The sequence below is a fragment of the Tamandua tetradactyla genome, chromosome 17 (assembly GCF_023851605.1).
Source record: "Tamandua tetradactyla isolate mTamTet1 chromosome 17, mTamTet1.pri, whole genome shotgun sequence".
Lineage (NCBI taxonomy): Eukaryota > Metazoa > Chordata > Mammalia > Pilosa > Myrmecophagidae > Tamandua > Tamandua tetradactyla.
The window spans coordinates 20,287,020-20,303,618 of NC_135343.1; the positions used below are offsets into that span (position 1 = coordinate 20,287,020).

The following is a 16,599-nucleotide window of genomic DNA, read 5'->3' on the forward strand; positions in this document are numbered from 1 at the left end:
CAGGGACCTGAAGCGCCTCCTTACACCTCCTTTTCTGATGCTGTCCTGAGCTTCCTGGCTTCCTTTTGTGATCAGCCAGCCCTGGAAAGGCTGCAGCAGATGGCTAATTACCATAATGCGCAGAACCATGGAGGGTCCTGAGTGCACACCCAGGCGTGACCAATCCAAGAGCAGCACATCTAATGAGGCATGTGGAGCCAACATGAGGCTCTACCCACACCCCATTCCAACCTCTCTGATTCTGCTGATGGCACGGTTCAGGACAGATGGCCAAGGGAAACACCAGGGAAAAGCCCTTCTTTTTCCAGCCTGCAGCCCAGCAGCTTCAGAGCCAACATGGAGCTCATTATCCCCATCATGGCTTTTTCACATGGTTTTTATTCCCACGGTGAATGCAAATCCTGGTAATTCCATTTTTAGTAATCCTTGCTAGTGGGGAATTTGATGTCTAAACCCAACGATCCTTGCATAGTTTGGGTCTTCAGAGTCTACCTGGTGCCTGACCTTGGCAAGCATCTTTCCCCACAGGTGAACTTCAGGACCCCACTAGCTGATTTAGCTCTCCCTGCCTGTCACTAGATCAAACCCTAAACTTGGGCAAGAGGGATGTAAGAAGCCCATGCTCAGTATAGAACATCAAAGCATACTTGCTACTTGTCCGGTGTTAACTTGAATGTTTAGAGCTGAAAAAGAGATATGTTATTATAGCAGAATGAGATACTTTTTTCTATCAGGATTTCTCTTAAGATGAAAACAAAGTCCTTGCTTAGAAAAATGCTTTGATATTTGTGGAAATGGGGTAAAATTACGAAGGAGGTCCACATACTATCTACTTTTATATATACTTTTATAATGAGACTAAAAACTAACATTTTAAATATATATTTAATATGCATTTGACATATCTGAAAAGTACAAATCCTTTAAATCTAAATGCAATCCTCTTAAATCTAATCATTTAAAGATTATAAATCAAGTTAACAAACCGTTACATGAAATTTGTCCTAGGCTCCTAATTTGTCAAATATTCCTTCCTAATATTTTGAAGGCCAAATTTGAATTTGGACTTCTCAGAACATATCGTTGAGGGCAGAGCCCTGGCTCCTGGCCCTTTCCTTCTTTTCCCAACCCCAATTCTGTCCCATACCTAGAGGGACTTCTTGTACAAAGTTGAGGACACTCAGCCTTCACAGTCAAGCTCTGAACACACCCTGCCTACAGCAGCCCCTTGGCCACATCTCAGACCTAGATGCGTGCACTTGGGCAGTGAAGTCCACCTTGGGGAGCTGGATCTGGGGAAGAGGGCGGGGCAGGCCCTGGAAGTCAGTCTAGCCACTGTGCAGGGAATTCTGGGGTCTCCAGTACCCAGAGTGTGGTCCAGAACAGCGGTCAGCACACTACAATTCATGGGCCAAATCAGGACCACTGCCTGTTTTCATAAATAAAATTTTATTGGAAGATAGCAATGTACGTCCATTTACATATCAGTTATGACTGTTTTGTGCTACAATGGCAGAATTGAGCATTTGGGACAGAGACTATATGGCCCACAAATCCTAAAATATTTGCTGTCTGGCTCTTTATTTTAAAAAGTTCTAGAAGGTATGGGATTGAGGATGCGGACTCTGGATATGTCCCCTGGCCCCTCGAATGCCTTATAGGCTGGGGTACAACCAGAGGACAGCCAGAGCAGGCCCCTCTAAAGCACAGGACCAAGACTGGGGGCTCCTCCTATATGGATTTAGGAGCAGTGCTGCACCTGGATAAGCCTCTTGGGGTGGGAGGCAAGACCTGAGGGCATGAGAACTTAATAGAGAATAGAGAAGAAATGGAAAGGACTGAACAATGCGCCAGGATAGTGAAGAGTTTTTAAAAGCAGGGCTGACCTGTTTCTTTACCATAAGTTATGTATATTGCTGCAATATACATTCTTCTTGTCACCTGATAGCTTCAATCAAGTTTGCTATGCCTATAATAGCCTTATCTGACTCATGCAGTGCACAGGGGTGGGGTGGGAGTGGGGAGTGTATTGGGTGTACATGTGGAAGGAATCAAGGAAACGGGATGAAGCAGGGACTGGGTCCATATAGTGATAAAGCAAGGTCACAAAAGCATGGGAGTGGCAAAATGACCCCCAAACAACTAATTTTGCAGAAGGAGAAGATGAGAACTAGAGTTGCCTAGGAACTTGCCCTTGGGACTTTTCCAGAAATTGGGAAATTCCAGAAATTGGGAATACACTGAACTTTAAAAAAAAGTTGAGAATGGAATCAATCTTTGGCAGCTCTAAAGGGCAAGGTGACTCCAGTTACATTATAGTATATGCTTTCACAGCGAGATTAAAAACCAACATTTTACATATATATTTAATATGCATTTCACATATTTGAAAAGTACAAATTCTCTGAAAGTATGACATCTGTATCTGACAACTGGGCCTCCACGTCTGTTTCCTGAGTCAAGCCTCAGCTTGGAGACTTGTCCAATATTCTGATCCACTCTGTATCGGATCTTTCTTATTCTTTCAGTCCTACTCCAAGACCAGGGTACTGTTACCAGATGACAATTTCAGAGGCGGCACCTCCTTGCTTCTGCACTCCTGGTTATCAGGAGTTCCTGGGTCCCCCCAGCTAGGCTCACCGTGGCCGCTGGGCCCCCATTCCTTTGTGCTGTGGTTTCCTAGAGGTCCCCCACCTGTGCCCTACCTCTCAATCAGGTGGTCTACTGGCTGATGGGCCTCTTCCCTCACACTCCCTGGCATTCGCTTTCCCTTGCTCTAAAACTCATATAGTTTCAGTTTTAGGGCTGGCCCAGTCTGTGGGTTCCCTTTCTCAGTCCTTGGCCTGATAAATTATTTTATCTTCCTAAGCTATCCCCACTGGTGCTATCGGGTAAATGCCATTCTTTCAGTTATTTATTCTTTTTTCTCTCTCTTTAGTTATGTTTTGATCTAAAAGTAAAGGAGGCCAAATAATCCAAGGTAGCTTATATTTTCTGCATGTGTTCTATTTTGCTTTTTTTTTTTTTTTTTTTTTTTACATGGGCAGGCACTGGGAATCAAGTCCAGGTCTCTGGCATGGCAGGTGAGAACTCTGCCTGCTGAGCCACCGTGGCCCGCCCTGTATCCTATTTTAATATGCAACAAAAATGATCCTTCTACAAATTTACATGCTAACATTCTTCCCAAACAAATTCTTATTTCTTACAAATCTAACACCTATTCTATCTCTAGAATCTAAGAGCGTAGGTTTTGTTTTGCAGAAATTGGATTTCATCTGCTCCTGCTTCCAGGTTTCTTAGCTACTTGAAGAGTCCTGGCATTACCTTGTTCAAATTTTGGGGTTTGGGGTGAGCTAGACTGAGCACTGACCAAACTGTGAAACTGTGTGCATTTGGCTTTGGTACCTTTTTTCACTGATGAGTGAAAAGGACATCAGAACAAAAATATGCTCGAAGGGCTTTACCATTGGGCGAGGAATTTCCATATTAAACAGAACTTTTTTGCCACCTTGGGTGCATATTCAAACACTTGGAGAGTTTTAATAAAAATACATATTCCAAGGCCATATGCTAGGTCAACTGAATCTCAGTTTCCAAGGGTAAAGCCTGGACATTTGACTTTACACAGCTCCACAGTGAACCTTGATGGGTAGTTAAATTACAAATGGGTGAAGAAAATAATACAGATATGCAGCTTAGTCATAAGTTCAGCTTTGCTTAGCTTAAAAATCAAGTCAGTCTTTCCTCCTCAGCTTCATGCTGATCCACATTTTCCTTTTTTCTTTAGTGCCTGGATTTAGATGAAAGCAAGGTCTTTTCTGGCTGAACTCATGTAAAATCTTTGAGTTGATGTTGAAACTGTTCACTTCCTAAATCACATGCAAACTGAAATGATCATTCTCCTCAAACCCACATCCTTTCTCCTCTTATCCTGTCTTTTCCCCAAAGATGCCAGTTACTCTAAAGTTTTGCTTCCTAATGAGCTCTGTTAGCCTTCTCTCAGTGGAATTATCCTTTCTATTCTTAAATAAAAGTAATCCCTTCAAATTTCTGGCTATAACTTTTTTTTTTCCTAAACGCCTCCCTCAACAGCTGTTATCTTTAGGTTCTTATCTCACCTTGATCCATTTTCATTCATTCCAAGATGTCTGACCCACAATTGTCATAGCTCTAGTCCATTGACTTGAATTCTGTTATAGAATTACCACTTTCAAAACCACATACCAGGGCGGGCCACGGTGGCTCAGCAGGCAGAACTCTCACCAGGGGTGCAAGGGTAGTTCAGTGGTAGAATTCACACCTGTCATGTGGGAGACCCGGGTTCAATTCCTGGTCCATGCACTTCCCCCACCCCAAATTCAACAAATGGTGCTACATTAACAGGAGACTCACATGGAAAAAGAATGAAATGTGACCCTGGCTGTTATAGCATACAAACAAACAAGAAAACCTACATACCAATAAACCTACACTGGACCAAACAAGCAAGATACTTCACTTCTCCATGACAAAAAGGTTACAGTTATCATGTAAATTAGGACATGGATTTTCTTTAATTTTTGGATTTTTTTCCTTTCTTTTGTTCTTTGTTTTTTTTTAGGGATAGCAGATTTACCTTTGTTTTTATTATCAAGATATATTAGCCAGGATCTTCTAGTTACCAGTGACAGAAAAGCCAAGAAAAGGAAATTTGTTGGCCCACAGCTCTGAAAAGTGTAGGCATAAGACACTTTCAGTTATGCTTGACCCAGTGTGTCCAAACATGTTATCAGCACTCACCTCCCTCTGTCTCTCACCCCTGCATTCCTCTACCATGATTTCATTCAGGCACTCCTGGGCAGCCACAGGCTCACTTCTTTCGCACTGGTGACTACAAATGTTCTAGAATTGAGTTCTGCAGGACAAATCAGGGAGCTACTAACAGTGGAAAGGGGAAATGGATACTAGGTAGCTTGACACCATAGATACCCAATACAATTGGAGGAAGCCTGTGCAGTCAGGGTCCCAGCTGGCCAGCCCCCATTCCCTCTAGAATACCAGGCATATTTGAGCAAGTCTGGTAGAACTTGTGTAGTGGGTTTGCTCTGAGGCCTCCCAGGAAAGAACAGGGAGAGCCAAGGCATAGATGTTTGATGCAAGGGGAGGTGTCAGGTAATCAGTATATCCACGTTTTGTTTCTACCTTAGCCCTGATGAAAGGTATCAATAAAAAAAAGCAAGTCAAATTCAAAAGGGATGTTTCAGAAAATCCCTGTGAGACACTGGGGGCAGAAGGCAACACTGCTTGGAAGTCACATAGCAGGGAGTAGCATAAATGGGAGAAAGGGATTCTTCACCCGTCAACAAGAACACAATGGGCTTTGCTGCAGAATGGTTCTGGTGTGGGGGTAGATTTACTTTCAAGGGGCTGCAGGGGTCACATGTAAGGAAATGGCAGCATTATACCAAAAGAATCAGGAACCAACACTGTTTTGGGATGGGTGCATTTTTGCAGGAGCTTCAAAATAGTCCCTCAAACCTACGAATACCACAAGCGACTGGGAACCAAATAGAAGACAAGGTAAAGGGTCACACAATCGTCCTGAAATGACTCCGTAGCCATTTGAAGTACCCTTCCGGAGCCCTGTAATATTATTTGATAGAGGAACGGGAGGGGGACTAGAAGGCCATGGAAAATGGGAATGAACAGAAAAATATTGCTAGTTATTATATTTTGCTAGTCCTGTCATGTGACCCAGTTATGGCCGGTGAGGGTGCTTACTGTTTTCCCGAGAAGAGGAGAAAACACCAATAGTAATGCCTTTTTTTCCAATTCTTCACCTTTACCAGGGTGTGCTGTCTGGAGCTGTGGTGGCCACTTTGTGATTATGAGGAAAATGCCAAAGAACTGCAGAGATGCCAACCTGGAGCTCTAGTGTCAGTGAGCCACTGAGGAAAACAAGCTACTACCTACCTCTGACCCTCTTATTATGTGAGAATAAGGGACACCTGTTATATATATATATATATATATATATATATATATATATATATATTAGTAAGTAATAGAAAACCTTACTAATAGGTTTTCTATTACTTATAGCTGAAAGTATTCATAAGTATGGGCCTACTGAGTTCACTGGTTCCAGACCTATTTGTCAGTATATTTTCAGTTGGAGATTTACAGCATGTGTACAATATAAGCTAGGAGTTCCTATTTCTCAGGATTGGTTTGTATTTGTTTCTTACTTCTGTTGTGACAAATTACCACAAGCTTGCTGGCTGGCTTAAAATGATACAAATTTATTATCTTACCATGCTGGGGCTCAGGAGTCCAAAATAGATCTGCTGAGTTAAAATCAAGGTGTTGGCAGGGCAGCGTTCCTTTCTGGAGGCTCTAAAGGCATATCTGGTTTCTTGCCTTTTTCAGCTTCTAGAGGCCGCCTGCATTCCTTGCTCATGGCACCCTACTGTCTGCAAGCCAGCAATGGCTGGTCAAGGGTTTCCTATACTGCATCACTCTGACCTGATTCTCCTGGCCCCCTCTTTCTCTTATAAGGACCCAGGATTACACAGGCCCACCCATGGCCCTGCTGAGATAATACAGATTAAATTCCCCATTTTGAAGTCAGCTGATTAGCAATCTTAATTCCATCTACAACCTTAATTTTCTCTTGCTGTATAACATAACCTGCTCACAGGCTTTAGGGATTAGGATGTGGACATTGGGTGGGCCACGGTGGCTCAGCAAGTAAGAATGCTTGCCTGCCATGCCCAAGGACCCGGGTTTGATTATTCCCTCTGCCTGCCTGCCCACGTAAAAAAAAAAAAAAAAAGGATGTGGACATTGGACGTGCCACTCTTCTGCTGGAGCACTTGACTAGCATTTCTCATGTTTGGGTTGGAGAGCAGGGGTTCTGGCATCAGCCCAGTCCACCATCTTTGATTAGACAAAACTCAATTGTATTTTTTAAATGCTCACAAATTCCATCTTAAAATATATATATATGGAAAAAGAATATGCATAAAATCATTCACCTTAGTACTATTTATAGCAATGCAAAATTGGAAACCACCCAAATGTACGGTAATTGGGTAACAGATAACTCTTAAAATTTACTCAATGGTATGTTTTGCATGAAGTTTTAGTGGTAATTATGCAAACTATTTAGCAACATGGGTCAGTGGCTCAGTGAAAAAAGCAGTCCCAAACGTATTTGTATATAATAATTATAACAATATAAATGAAAGACAAAAATGACTAAAAGGAAATAGCCCCCCAAAATCATTGTAAGGTTAAGGGATTATCAGTGATTTTTTTTCACTCAATAGCCTAATATTTTGAAAAATTTTACTCTAATAATTTTTAAATTCAAAAAATGTATTAAAACAAAAGGTTTGTGGGGAGAATCACATTTATGTCTGGAGGTGTTAAGAGGCAAATTTAGAAAAACTTGCTCCATTTAATTCATAGCTTCATTAATTAAAAATGTGCACCCCATATACATGTTTTTGTTTATGTTTAAATGGCTAATGATTTTAATGGAAATATCATTAATGAATTTGCTTCCACTAAAACAAAGTAAAATTGCAATAAATTATGTTTGTAATATAAATTAAATATTTTAAATTAAAATAATAATGTTTTCATATGCCCACTTTTAAATTTTTCAATATTTTTTCAGCTATTTTATTTTAACCAGTAAAATATAAACAGAAGACCAAATACATAAGTTACACATTTCTCCTTTTGCCTCTGGCTCCAATATGATTTGGTAGAGCACTATTGGAGATTGTCTTTAATTTTTTGATATTTTGTTCATCTGGGATTTTTTGCACGAATTTTGATATCTTAAAAAAATTGCATTAAAATATTTTTATCGATTACTGAGTCTTTTGGCATCCCTTTAAAATTTGCAGCAGAGGTTAGTGCCTTACTAGCCTCAGCTTAGTCCTGGGGCTGACTCACAAAAACCCAGGATGTGCTCTGGTAAAAATGAACTCTTCAGAATTGTGTTGGAGAAGGTATATAGCAAAACTATCCTTTTAATCATGCTAGGAGAGGCGAAGGGGAAGAGTCTTGAAAAATTCACATGTTTATGATTTCTTATTCTGTTATTATGTTTACCTAGGTTCCAAGTAACGGTTCTTTAGCAAATAGGATCCAAAAATCCGGGTGGAGTCGGGCAGGGCGCATTTTGAAAACTACTGATTGCCTTTGTTTTATAGATCACAATAGAAATTAATGGTAGAGAAAGGACCACAACCCAGGTGTACTAATTGAGATTAGTAGAAGCTATGAAAACAATACTCAACATTACCATAACTAAAGCATCTCAGTGTCACCCTGCACCCCCAGTAGTAAAACAACTCTGTAAAGACTTTTAATTTCAAAGCTAGTTCAGAAGCTAGTGCCCAATTCAGAGAATACATAACACCCGGAAATCTTTTTACCTTAATCTAAGAAAAGGTATAAAAGAGAGCTGCTTTACGCCTACCCCTAGTAAGGGAGAGCAGAATAAATTAAATATTGATTTTAAGTGCATATTGCTTTTGTTGGGACTTTTAGGAAATAAAATGTAACTTTCAGGTGGAACTTGTACGTGAGAGAATTTTTTTTGTCTGGAGTTCTTCAGCCCTCTTTTGGCCATAAGGGGAGTGTGTGGCTGAAGTTGAAGCCAACCTAAAGGAGAGCAGATTCAGAAGACAGAGTAGGAAAGATTGTGTTCTGGTGATATATTGAGCCCCTGTACTGAGCTGCCCCAGTGCCAGCATCACCACTGAACTTTTCAGCCACATGAGCCAAGGCTTTCTCATTTTGCTTAAGCCAGTGCGGATTGGGTTTTCTATCACTTGCAATCCAAAAAGATGTAACTGACGAATAAGATTGAAATTTTCTTAAGTAAAATACAAGATTGCTCCAGGTTGTAATATTTCTTTGAACTTTGTTCTATGTTGTTTATTTTCCTTTTGTTTTGCAAATGTTCAAAATTAAAGATTAAGTTTATATTCATGCTGTTATTTTTATTACAAGTTCATATTTTTACTAGAAAAGGAATGATAGGATGATATGCTAAATTATCTGAAAATCGGCTACTTATGCCTAAGGAAAGTCTACTCCGTTGTAAAAATAAGCCAAAAATATCTTCATTCCAAACTAGATGAAGGCTCATCCTGAATAGGATGAGTTTAATTGAAAAGTAGCTAGAGAAGATTATGGATTAAAAAAATCAAGCTATCCTAAAGAAGTCAGGAAAAAGAAAAAGCTGGACAAATAGCACAAAATAAAATGGCAGGCATAATTCATAGTATATCAGTCATGCAAGTGAGGTAAATGGTCTAAACTCAACAGTTAGAAGACAGAGACTGTCATATGATAAGTGCAAATCCAGATATATGCACTTTAAAGAGACATGCCAAATCACAGACCCACCAAAAGGTTGAAAATAAAAGGACCGAAAAAGTTAAACCAGACAAATATTTACCAAAGAAAAAGTGTTATTGGACTATGAGGTGTCAGCAGGACCTTGCAGGATGAACAGAGGAGATTCTACAACACAGAGTGTGGGTCTCACTTTTCAAATAACTCGTGCAATTCATTCAACTCCTTTTAAAAAATGAAGGCTGAGTATGTGCTCAGTTAAAGTTAAAACACTATGCTTGCTGTAAAGTTTACAGTTTAGTGGGGACACAAATAAATGAATACATCAATAATTACAGTTGAGCATGATCAGGGCTGAAATGGAGGAAGGCACAGGTGCCTTAAGAACATAGGGAGACGGAAGGAGATGTTTGTGTGGAATTTTGAATGATGTTTGGTTTACTTATTGGGTCAATGTCTCTAATAATCAGGGCTGATCTTTTCCTAACTGAGACACTCCAGTAGTCTTGTGACGTGGAGGGGAAGAAAAGGAGAGCGAGGTGGGCCTAGGACCTGCAACCATGACTTCTGCTGGGTTGGAGCAACTGAAGGAAATCCACATGGATGGCTGACAAGTCATTGCCCGGGCATAGGTCAGCCTCAGGGAGGTACAGCAAGAGATAAAGGATGGAAGGAGGAGGAGCAGGGGAGTATGGGATTCCTGGGAATCAAGGAAGACAACAAGAAAGCTACTGGCTCTGATAGTGATGGGAAGGGGTGGGGTAGATTAGAGCAGCACTGGTAAGGATCCCTTCTTAGAAGGCACTGGAACTGGGTGGGCCAAGTGTCAGAGTCGAAGTACAAGGCAGACTGGTGGCTTGAACAAGATCCAGTACTAAGATGGATGCTGACCAGAGCAGTGGAGGCTTGATAAGGACTCAAGACAGACTTTCTTCAATTCCTCCAACCTGAGGGCAGGCTTAGTTCTAGAGAACCTGCAAGTAGAAGCCACCCAGCCAGCCCCCAATGGGGAGACAGGAGCAGCTGAGCTGGGAAACTGGGTAGGTTCTGACACCATCATGACAGCTTCATCCCTTCAAACTCCATGATTCCCAAGCTCCTTCTTTGAACTGCAGCTTCTCTTGGAAAGCATGACCCCTAAATGACTCCATGTGAATGAGTTTATAAGACATCTTCCTGCCTGTCAGAAAAGAACCTAACAATTTGAAAGCATTGGGTGCCTGGGAGAAAATGAACATAAAGGGTGGATGGAGAAGGAAGGGCACTGCAAGGGAAAATTGGAGGCCTCCAAAATAAGTTTATGGACTTCCATTTTGCTGATGACCACCTCTGCCTACAGTGTCTTGGCAACATTCAAGAGTTCAAAGCCAGGCCCCACCCTGCTGAGAGCTGTTGGGCACAACTGTACTTATATACATAATGCTATGTAATGACTGGTTGGGGTTAATCAAATATAATGCCCAATACAGACCTATTAAATTTCATCACAAAAGAGGCTTTAATCAGGCTTTTATCATCTCAGTGCTCTGGCCTAAGAAGTCTGCTTTTGTTTGCATGTATAAGAGACAATGGGAGAGCCAGGATCAGCCTGCTCTCTGGAGTACAACAAGCGAATTGTCCACAAACAAAAGATCATTCAAGGCCATGGGAGAGGAGAGGCTGCATGAATCCACAAAAGTGCTCACTGTTAATGATCATGGCCCCAAGTATTTAAATTCAGGCCACATTTCCACTGGAGCTTCCAAAATATAGGGAGGATAGGAAGAAAAGGACTCCAGTGTGCTTCGTGTAAGTCTAGTTGGCTTGCTGAAAAGAGAAAGGAAAACTGACATTCGGTTCTCTCACTCAGCAAAGCTTAGAGCTCCTGGAGCTTGTCTGTGCTTCACAGGGCCAAGGATTAAAGTTATAAAAATGCATTCACTGCCAGACTTCACCTGTCCCACTACCCAAGCGCCTCTTGGGATAAGAGGGGAAGGGAGACAAAAGCCCGTGAGAGGAGAGACAAAATAAGGGGACCTCCTCTGACCCAAAAAAGGGAATGACATTTAAGGCACCCAATTCAGTTCTGTTGAATGCTTTCTAGGAGGCAGTCTTCAGACACACCAGATACAGAAACAAACGCACAAATTAAAAAATTCATCATCCCACTTAGGATCGGAGAATATTAAAGCCATAAGGGTCTCACAGCATCTTTCTCTATATTGTTACAGTTTTCAGAAGAGGGCATGAGTTTAGAAAAAAAAAAAAAAGCTGCCTCATCCCATAAGGAGTAACCTCAAATTCTGAATCTGATCAGAGGATGTTATAGAAAGGTGTCACAGGTGAAAAAGGTTGAGAACTGCAGATCTAGCCCAATCCAGGCATTTTCCTGGTGAGGAAATGGAAGCTCCCAGAAACAAAATGACTTGTCCAAGGCCACTTAGCTACTTAGCAGCAGAGAGGGAATTAGAACCCACATTTCTCAAGTCTAACCCAAGACTCAGCCAAGGGTACCACAATGTCTTGCCACTTGGTCAATATCCTGGGAAGATGTGTGTTCTAGTTTGCTAGCCACCGGAATGCAACACACCAGAGATGGATTAGCTTTTAATAAAAGGGGATTTATTTCATTAGTTTTTCAGAGGACAGGCAGCTAACTTTCAACTGAGGGAAGGCACAGGGTGATCTCTGCTGGCCTTCTCTCCAGGCCTCTGGGTTCCAACAACTTTCCCCAGGGTGATTTCTTTCTGCATGTCCAAAGGCCTGGGCTGAGCTGCGAGTGCTGAGATGAGGTGTGCTGAGCTGCTTGGATTGTGCTACGTGGAGTCTGTCATTTAAGCACCAGTCAATTAAGTTAAACATCATTCATTGCAGCAGGCATGCCTCCTAGCTGACTGCAGATGTAATCAGCAACAGAGGAGGTTCACGTACCATTGGCTCATGTCCACAGCAACAGAACGAGGTGCCTTCACCTGGCCAAAGTGACAACTGAATCTAACTACCAGAATGTGAGTCCTGGATGATCTTAAGCAAATTATTAACTGGCTTGTATTTTTATCCTCACTGATAAGTCATCCATTAGCTGTCATTGCCATCCCCCAAATCTGTGTCTCCATTTCTTTTGGTCTTCAGAGTTTGGATTTTGTTTGCAAAACGAGATTTTCCCTTCTGCTGTAGATGGAACTTTGCTTGAGATTGGGAATCTTTCAAGGAATAGGGGGAACAGGAAAGGCTTGGCTTAGACTGACAGCAAAGGACAGAGAAAGCCTTTCTCATAGGCCCAGACCTGTGGCTCCTTAGCTCCAGATTAGTTTGAAGGCAAAGTGGCAGCTGCTTAATTCGGTCCGGTTCAGAACTGCGTTAGGGGTGGAATGGAAGGGAAATAAGAAAGGGACCAGGGGAAAATGAAGGTCATTCTGTGCATTGTAAGGGGAGTCCATTGCCAGTCTCGCTTGTCATCAGCTGCTGCTGATCAGTGCTTTGAAATGATTATAGATTATTCTGAGCTGTAATCACAGATTTCTGTTTTAGGTTCTTGTTCTCTCCCATCCTGCTCCAGAAAATCAATCCAAAATGCTTCCTCAGGCAATGTGCAAAATACATTTGCAGAATCAATTAAGGATATGTGGTACGGACCATGTGAATTTATCAATTTTGTTAAGCATGGACTTGGGGGTAATATTACAAAGCCATTATTAGCCAAATCACATCAATAGTTTGGGCTGGTGGGGCTTAGTGACACACTTCCTTTGATAATAACCTCCTTATACATTACATTAATTATGACTTTGGGTTGCACTGTAGTGATGGAACTGGAAGCTTTCTATTTTCTTTCAGGCTTCAGTTAGTGATGCTGCCCCAGGTTCTTATGTTCCTGGCAATTAAGAGCTACCCCAAAATATAAACACAATTTCCTTTTTAAAAAAATAATTATGCAAGGAATGCTATGTAAAAGTTACTGTTACTGAAAATATAATCTTGTAAAAAATATATATATAAGGGGGGCTCTCATATTCACAAAACTAGCAAGGATTTGTTATTAAGTCTTTGTTGAGGAATCTGTGCTTGTCAATTCTGTTTTGCTTTTTTTTCCCCTCCTCCTAAAAAACATGAAGTCCTTCCTAATGGGATCATTTTAACTTCAGAGGATAAAAAAGAGAGACAAAACAAATAATTTCATTATTTTGACTATAGTTGTTAAAATAATGTCTGTAGAAAAAAATAGAAATAAACACAAGCACATGCATTTCTCCCACACAACGAAAGTGAGTGAACTGTGGAGATTTACCTGCCTGAAGAGCAGCTGTGGCTCCAAGCACATCTGCCACCCCCCACCCCAAGCTATGCATCCCCGATGTATTACCCTGCAAGCCTGCCCTGCACCCCACTCCACCTTCACTCTTCCTCTGCCTTTGCCTCCTCTACCTCAGCCGGTCAGCATTGGTTCTTTCTCTCCCTACTGTAAAGAACATGGACCTTAGAGACAGATGGAACTTGTTTAAATTAGGCTGGATGGAACTTGTTTAAATCTATTAGGCTGAATCTATGAACCATAGGAAAAACAGCAGTTTCATGTGGTTCAACCTAATATCACCTTTACATTGATTGAACTTCAGGTTATCGCAAGGACTAGAGATAATGTATTCTAAATGCCTTACTTATTCCCTGGCACTCAGTAAATGATAACTAATATAAGCGGCAGCTTTGCCATTTCAGTTCAGGCAGGTCAATTCAACAAGCTTTTATTGAAACCCTCCTCTCAGGCTTAGGCACTGCTTTTGCATTGTGAATTCCCAGATGAGGATAGCTCTTCGTTCAGCAGGGCAGAGACATATAAACAGATACCTGCCAGGTGGCGCCATGCAAGTAGGAGTTCCGCAGGAAACCTGCCATCAGGGTGGCAAGGAGGAGGAGGCTGTGAACTTTTGCGGGTGGCGGTGGGAATGAGGGCAGCCCTTCCTCAGGAGAGATGCACCACAAGCATGCTGAAGAGCTGACGCTGGCCAGAAGACAGCATGGTGGGGGCCATTCCAGCTGGTGTTCAGATGACCTCAGACTGTGGAGAGTATGAGGGACCAGTCATTACCATGAGGTGAGGTTGGAGAGATAGCAGTTCTGGGCTTTGTGGGGTCTAGAGTTTTACAATTTGGGAAATGCCCCTTAGATGATAGAATACAAAATAGCCATGGAAGCACATCACATCACTAAGACCCGGAAATGTGGAGCCCTGCCATTCCAGGCTTCATTTTCTTCCCCATGCATCTGCTCCTGGCATTCCAGTTTCATTTTCTTCCCCATGCATCTACTCCTAGCCAGGCCATTTTGTGAGGAGCCTTGTTAAAGCGCAGGGAGCCTCCCAGCAGACAACGTGGAGCTACTAAAGGATCTTCAGCAGCAAAGTGGCATTGTCACATTTTCCTTTCAGACAGAGCACCCCGAGGGCTGCCTGGAAGATGGATCAAAGAAGCTTGTGTTGGGTGGCAGGAAAACTAATTGAGAGGCTATTTTAATAATCCAGAAGAGAACCAAGGGCCTGAACACAGTAGAGGTGTTGCAAAAGGAAGGGACCCATCCCCATTCTGCAAAAGCCATTGGGGTGGGGGTGGAAGGCAGGAGGCAGTCACCCAAGGAGGTCCGATCCTCTTGTCCCTGAGTCCATCCTTAGCTGGCAGCAGATGCTCTCGAAATCAGCTTCTCCACATGGAGAGGTGTTGAATTAGTCACATGACCAGAGGACTGTCCCCCTGCACACCTGGGTGAGCCATGGCACTGTCATCCCACTGAGGCTTGCTTATTTCTCACCTCTGCTCTGCCCATCACATTCCTGGGCTCTGCCTCAGTTTCCTTGTTAATACTTCAAATGCTCTGCTGGCTTCAGAGTCTGGCCTTGAGCTCCAGCCTGCTTGGCTGGGGCTCTGTCACCTACTTGATTCCTACCACACCCTTCCTGTTCCCTCAAACCCGCTCCATCCTCCTGGGAAAAGTGCCACTCATCTTGAAGTGCCTCTCACTTGTCTGCTCCTCCACTGGCCCTCCTCAGCTTTCTCCCTCCAAGATTCATCTCTTCTATATCTTGCCCATGGCTTTATTATTCTATGTATTATACTCCAAAATATTGATTGGTGTATGGGGTTGTCTCCCCCTCCCCTGCCATGCCCTAGAGCCCTGGTGTTAGGAACCATGTCTCATGACGTCATATTCCCAGGAGCTCACACACTCCCTAGCAGACAATAGGCATGTAATGAGCCTTTGATGAACTGACTTGAACTGAATTCACTCCTCCCCACTTACAACACAATTATAACGTGGCCGAGATCTAGCTGTGCCTGCCTTCTAAGGACTACAGTACCCTGGCCTACCTGGCCTTGGTTTGGCATATCTCCTATTGTCTGCACTCCATTCTTCCAGGCTTCCAGGCTTCCATTCAAAGAATTGAATCAGCCTCTGATAGTCATCTAGACTCAAGAGCTGAGTTTGTCACACCGCTTGGAATGCATATCTAGCTTGCATGTCTCACTGCAGCTGGTCCATATTGTCTGGCCATTCCTTGCTCAGTGCCTGTCTCTTCCCAGTCTGCTTCTGAGGCTAAAATCTTGGATACTTTGTGACCCCTCTGGCCATGGCTGTTTGGACAATAGGGGAATATTCAGACCAAAAGCAATCAATTCATGGGCTGAACTGTACCTATCTGAAAGCTTGGTGGGAAAAGTTTTGACCAAAGGAATTAAATGGACCAATTGCATTGAGGTCATACAGTAGTGAAAATGATTTCCCAGGAGTCTCCCATTAGCAGGAGGGCCGTAGGTGGGATGGCTTCTCTAAGAAAAGGAAGGCACTGAGGGTTGGGCAGTCATATGATTGAGCTCTTCAGTACACTGCTTCAATCTCTATCTGCCTACATTCTTCTATTCTTAAAATTGCCCAACTTGGTTAGAGTGCCCTGAGACCCAGAACCCAGTGTGGTTGGCTCTTCTATCTCAGCACCTCACCTAACAGTCAAGAATTTTGAAGGGGCCTAAGAACTTACCATACTTTCAAGCTAACAAATTATCTTGCCACAGTTTCATGGATGTTAGAAGAAGACATGCGACTCTAGAACCAGAGACAACAAATTTTGTTACTTGAAGCAGAGCAAGCAGCAGAAGTATCAGCACATTTGCATCAGTTCGTTTACCCCCAAGTACCATGGAATGATGTGCATGGACTCAAGTGGACACCTGTATATACAGTGGGCTTTCTTAAAGAAGAGGAACTCTGAGC

At 42.5% G+C, this 16,599-nt stretch overlaps 1 long non-coding RNA gene across 1 annotated transcript in view; it reads right to left on the bottom strand.

Moving 5' to 3' along the window:
- Positions 1-14,098: 14,098 nt before the first annotated feature.
- The window catches only part of LOC143661518 (uncharacterized), an 80,922-nt gene continuing 78,421 nt past the window's right edge, over positions 14,099-16,599 (bottom strand). The window contains exons 2-3 of the long non-coding RNA XR_013164649.1: positions 16,367-16,431; positions 14,099-14,395 (exon numbers count right to left, since the gene is read on the bottom strand). This is a non-coding gene — a long non-coding RNA (uncharacterized LOC143661518). The remainder of the gene's footprint in view (positions 14,396-16,366; positions 16,432-16,599) is intronic.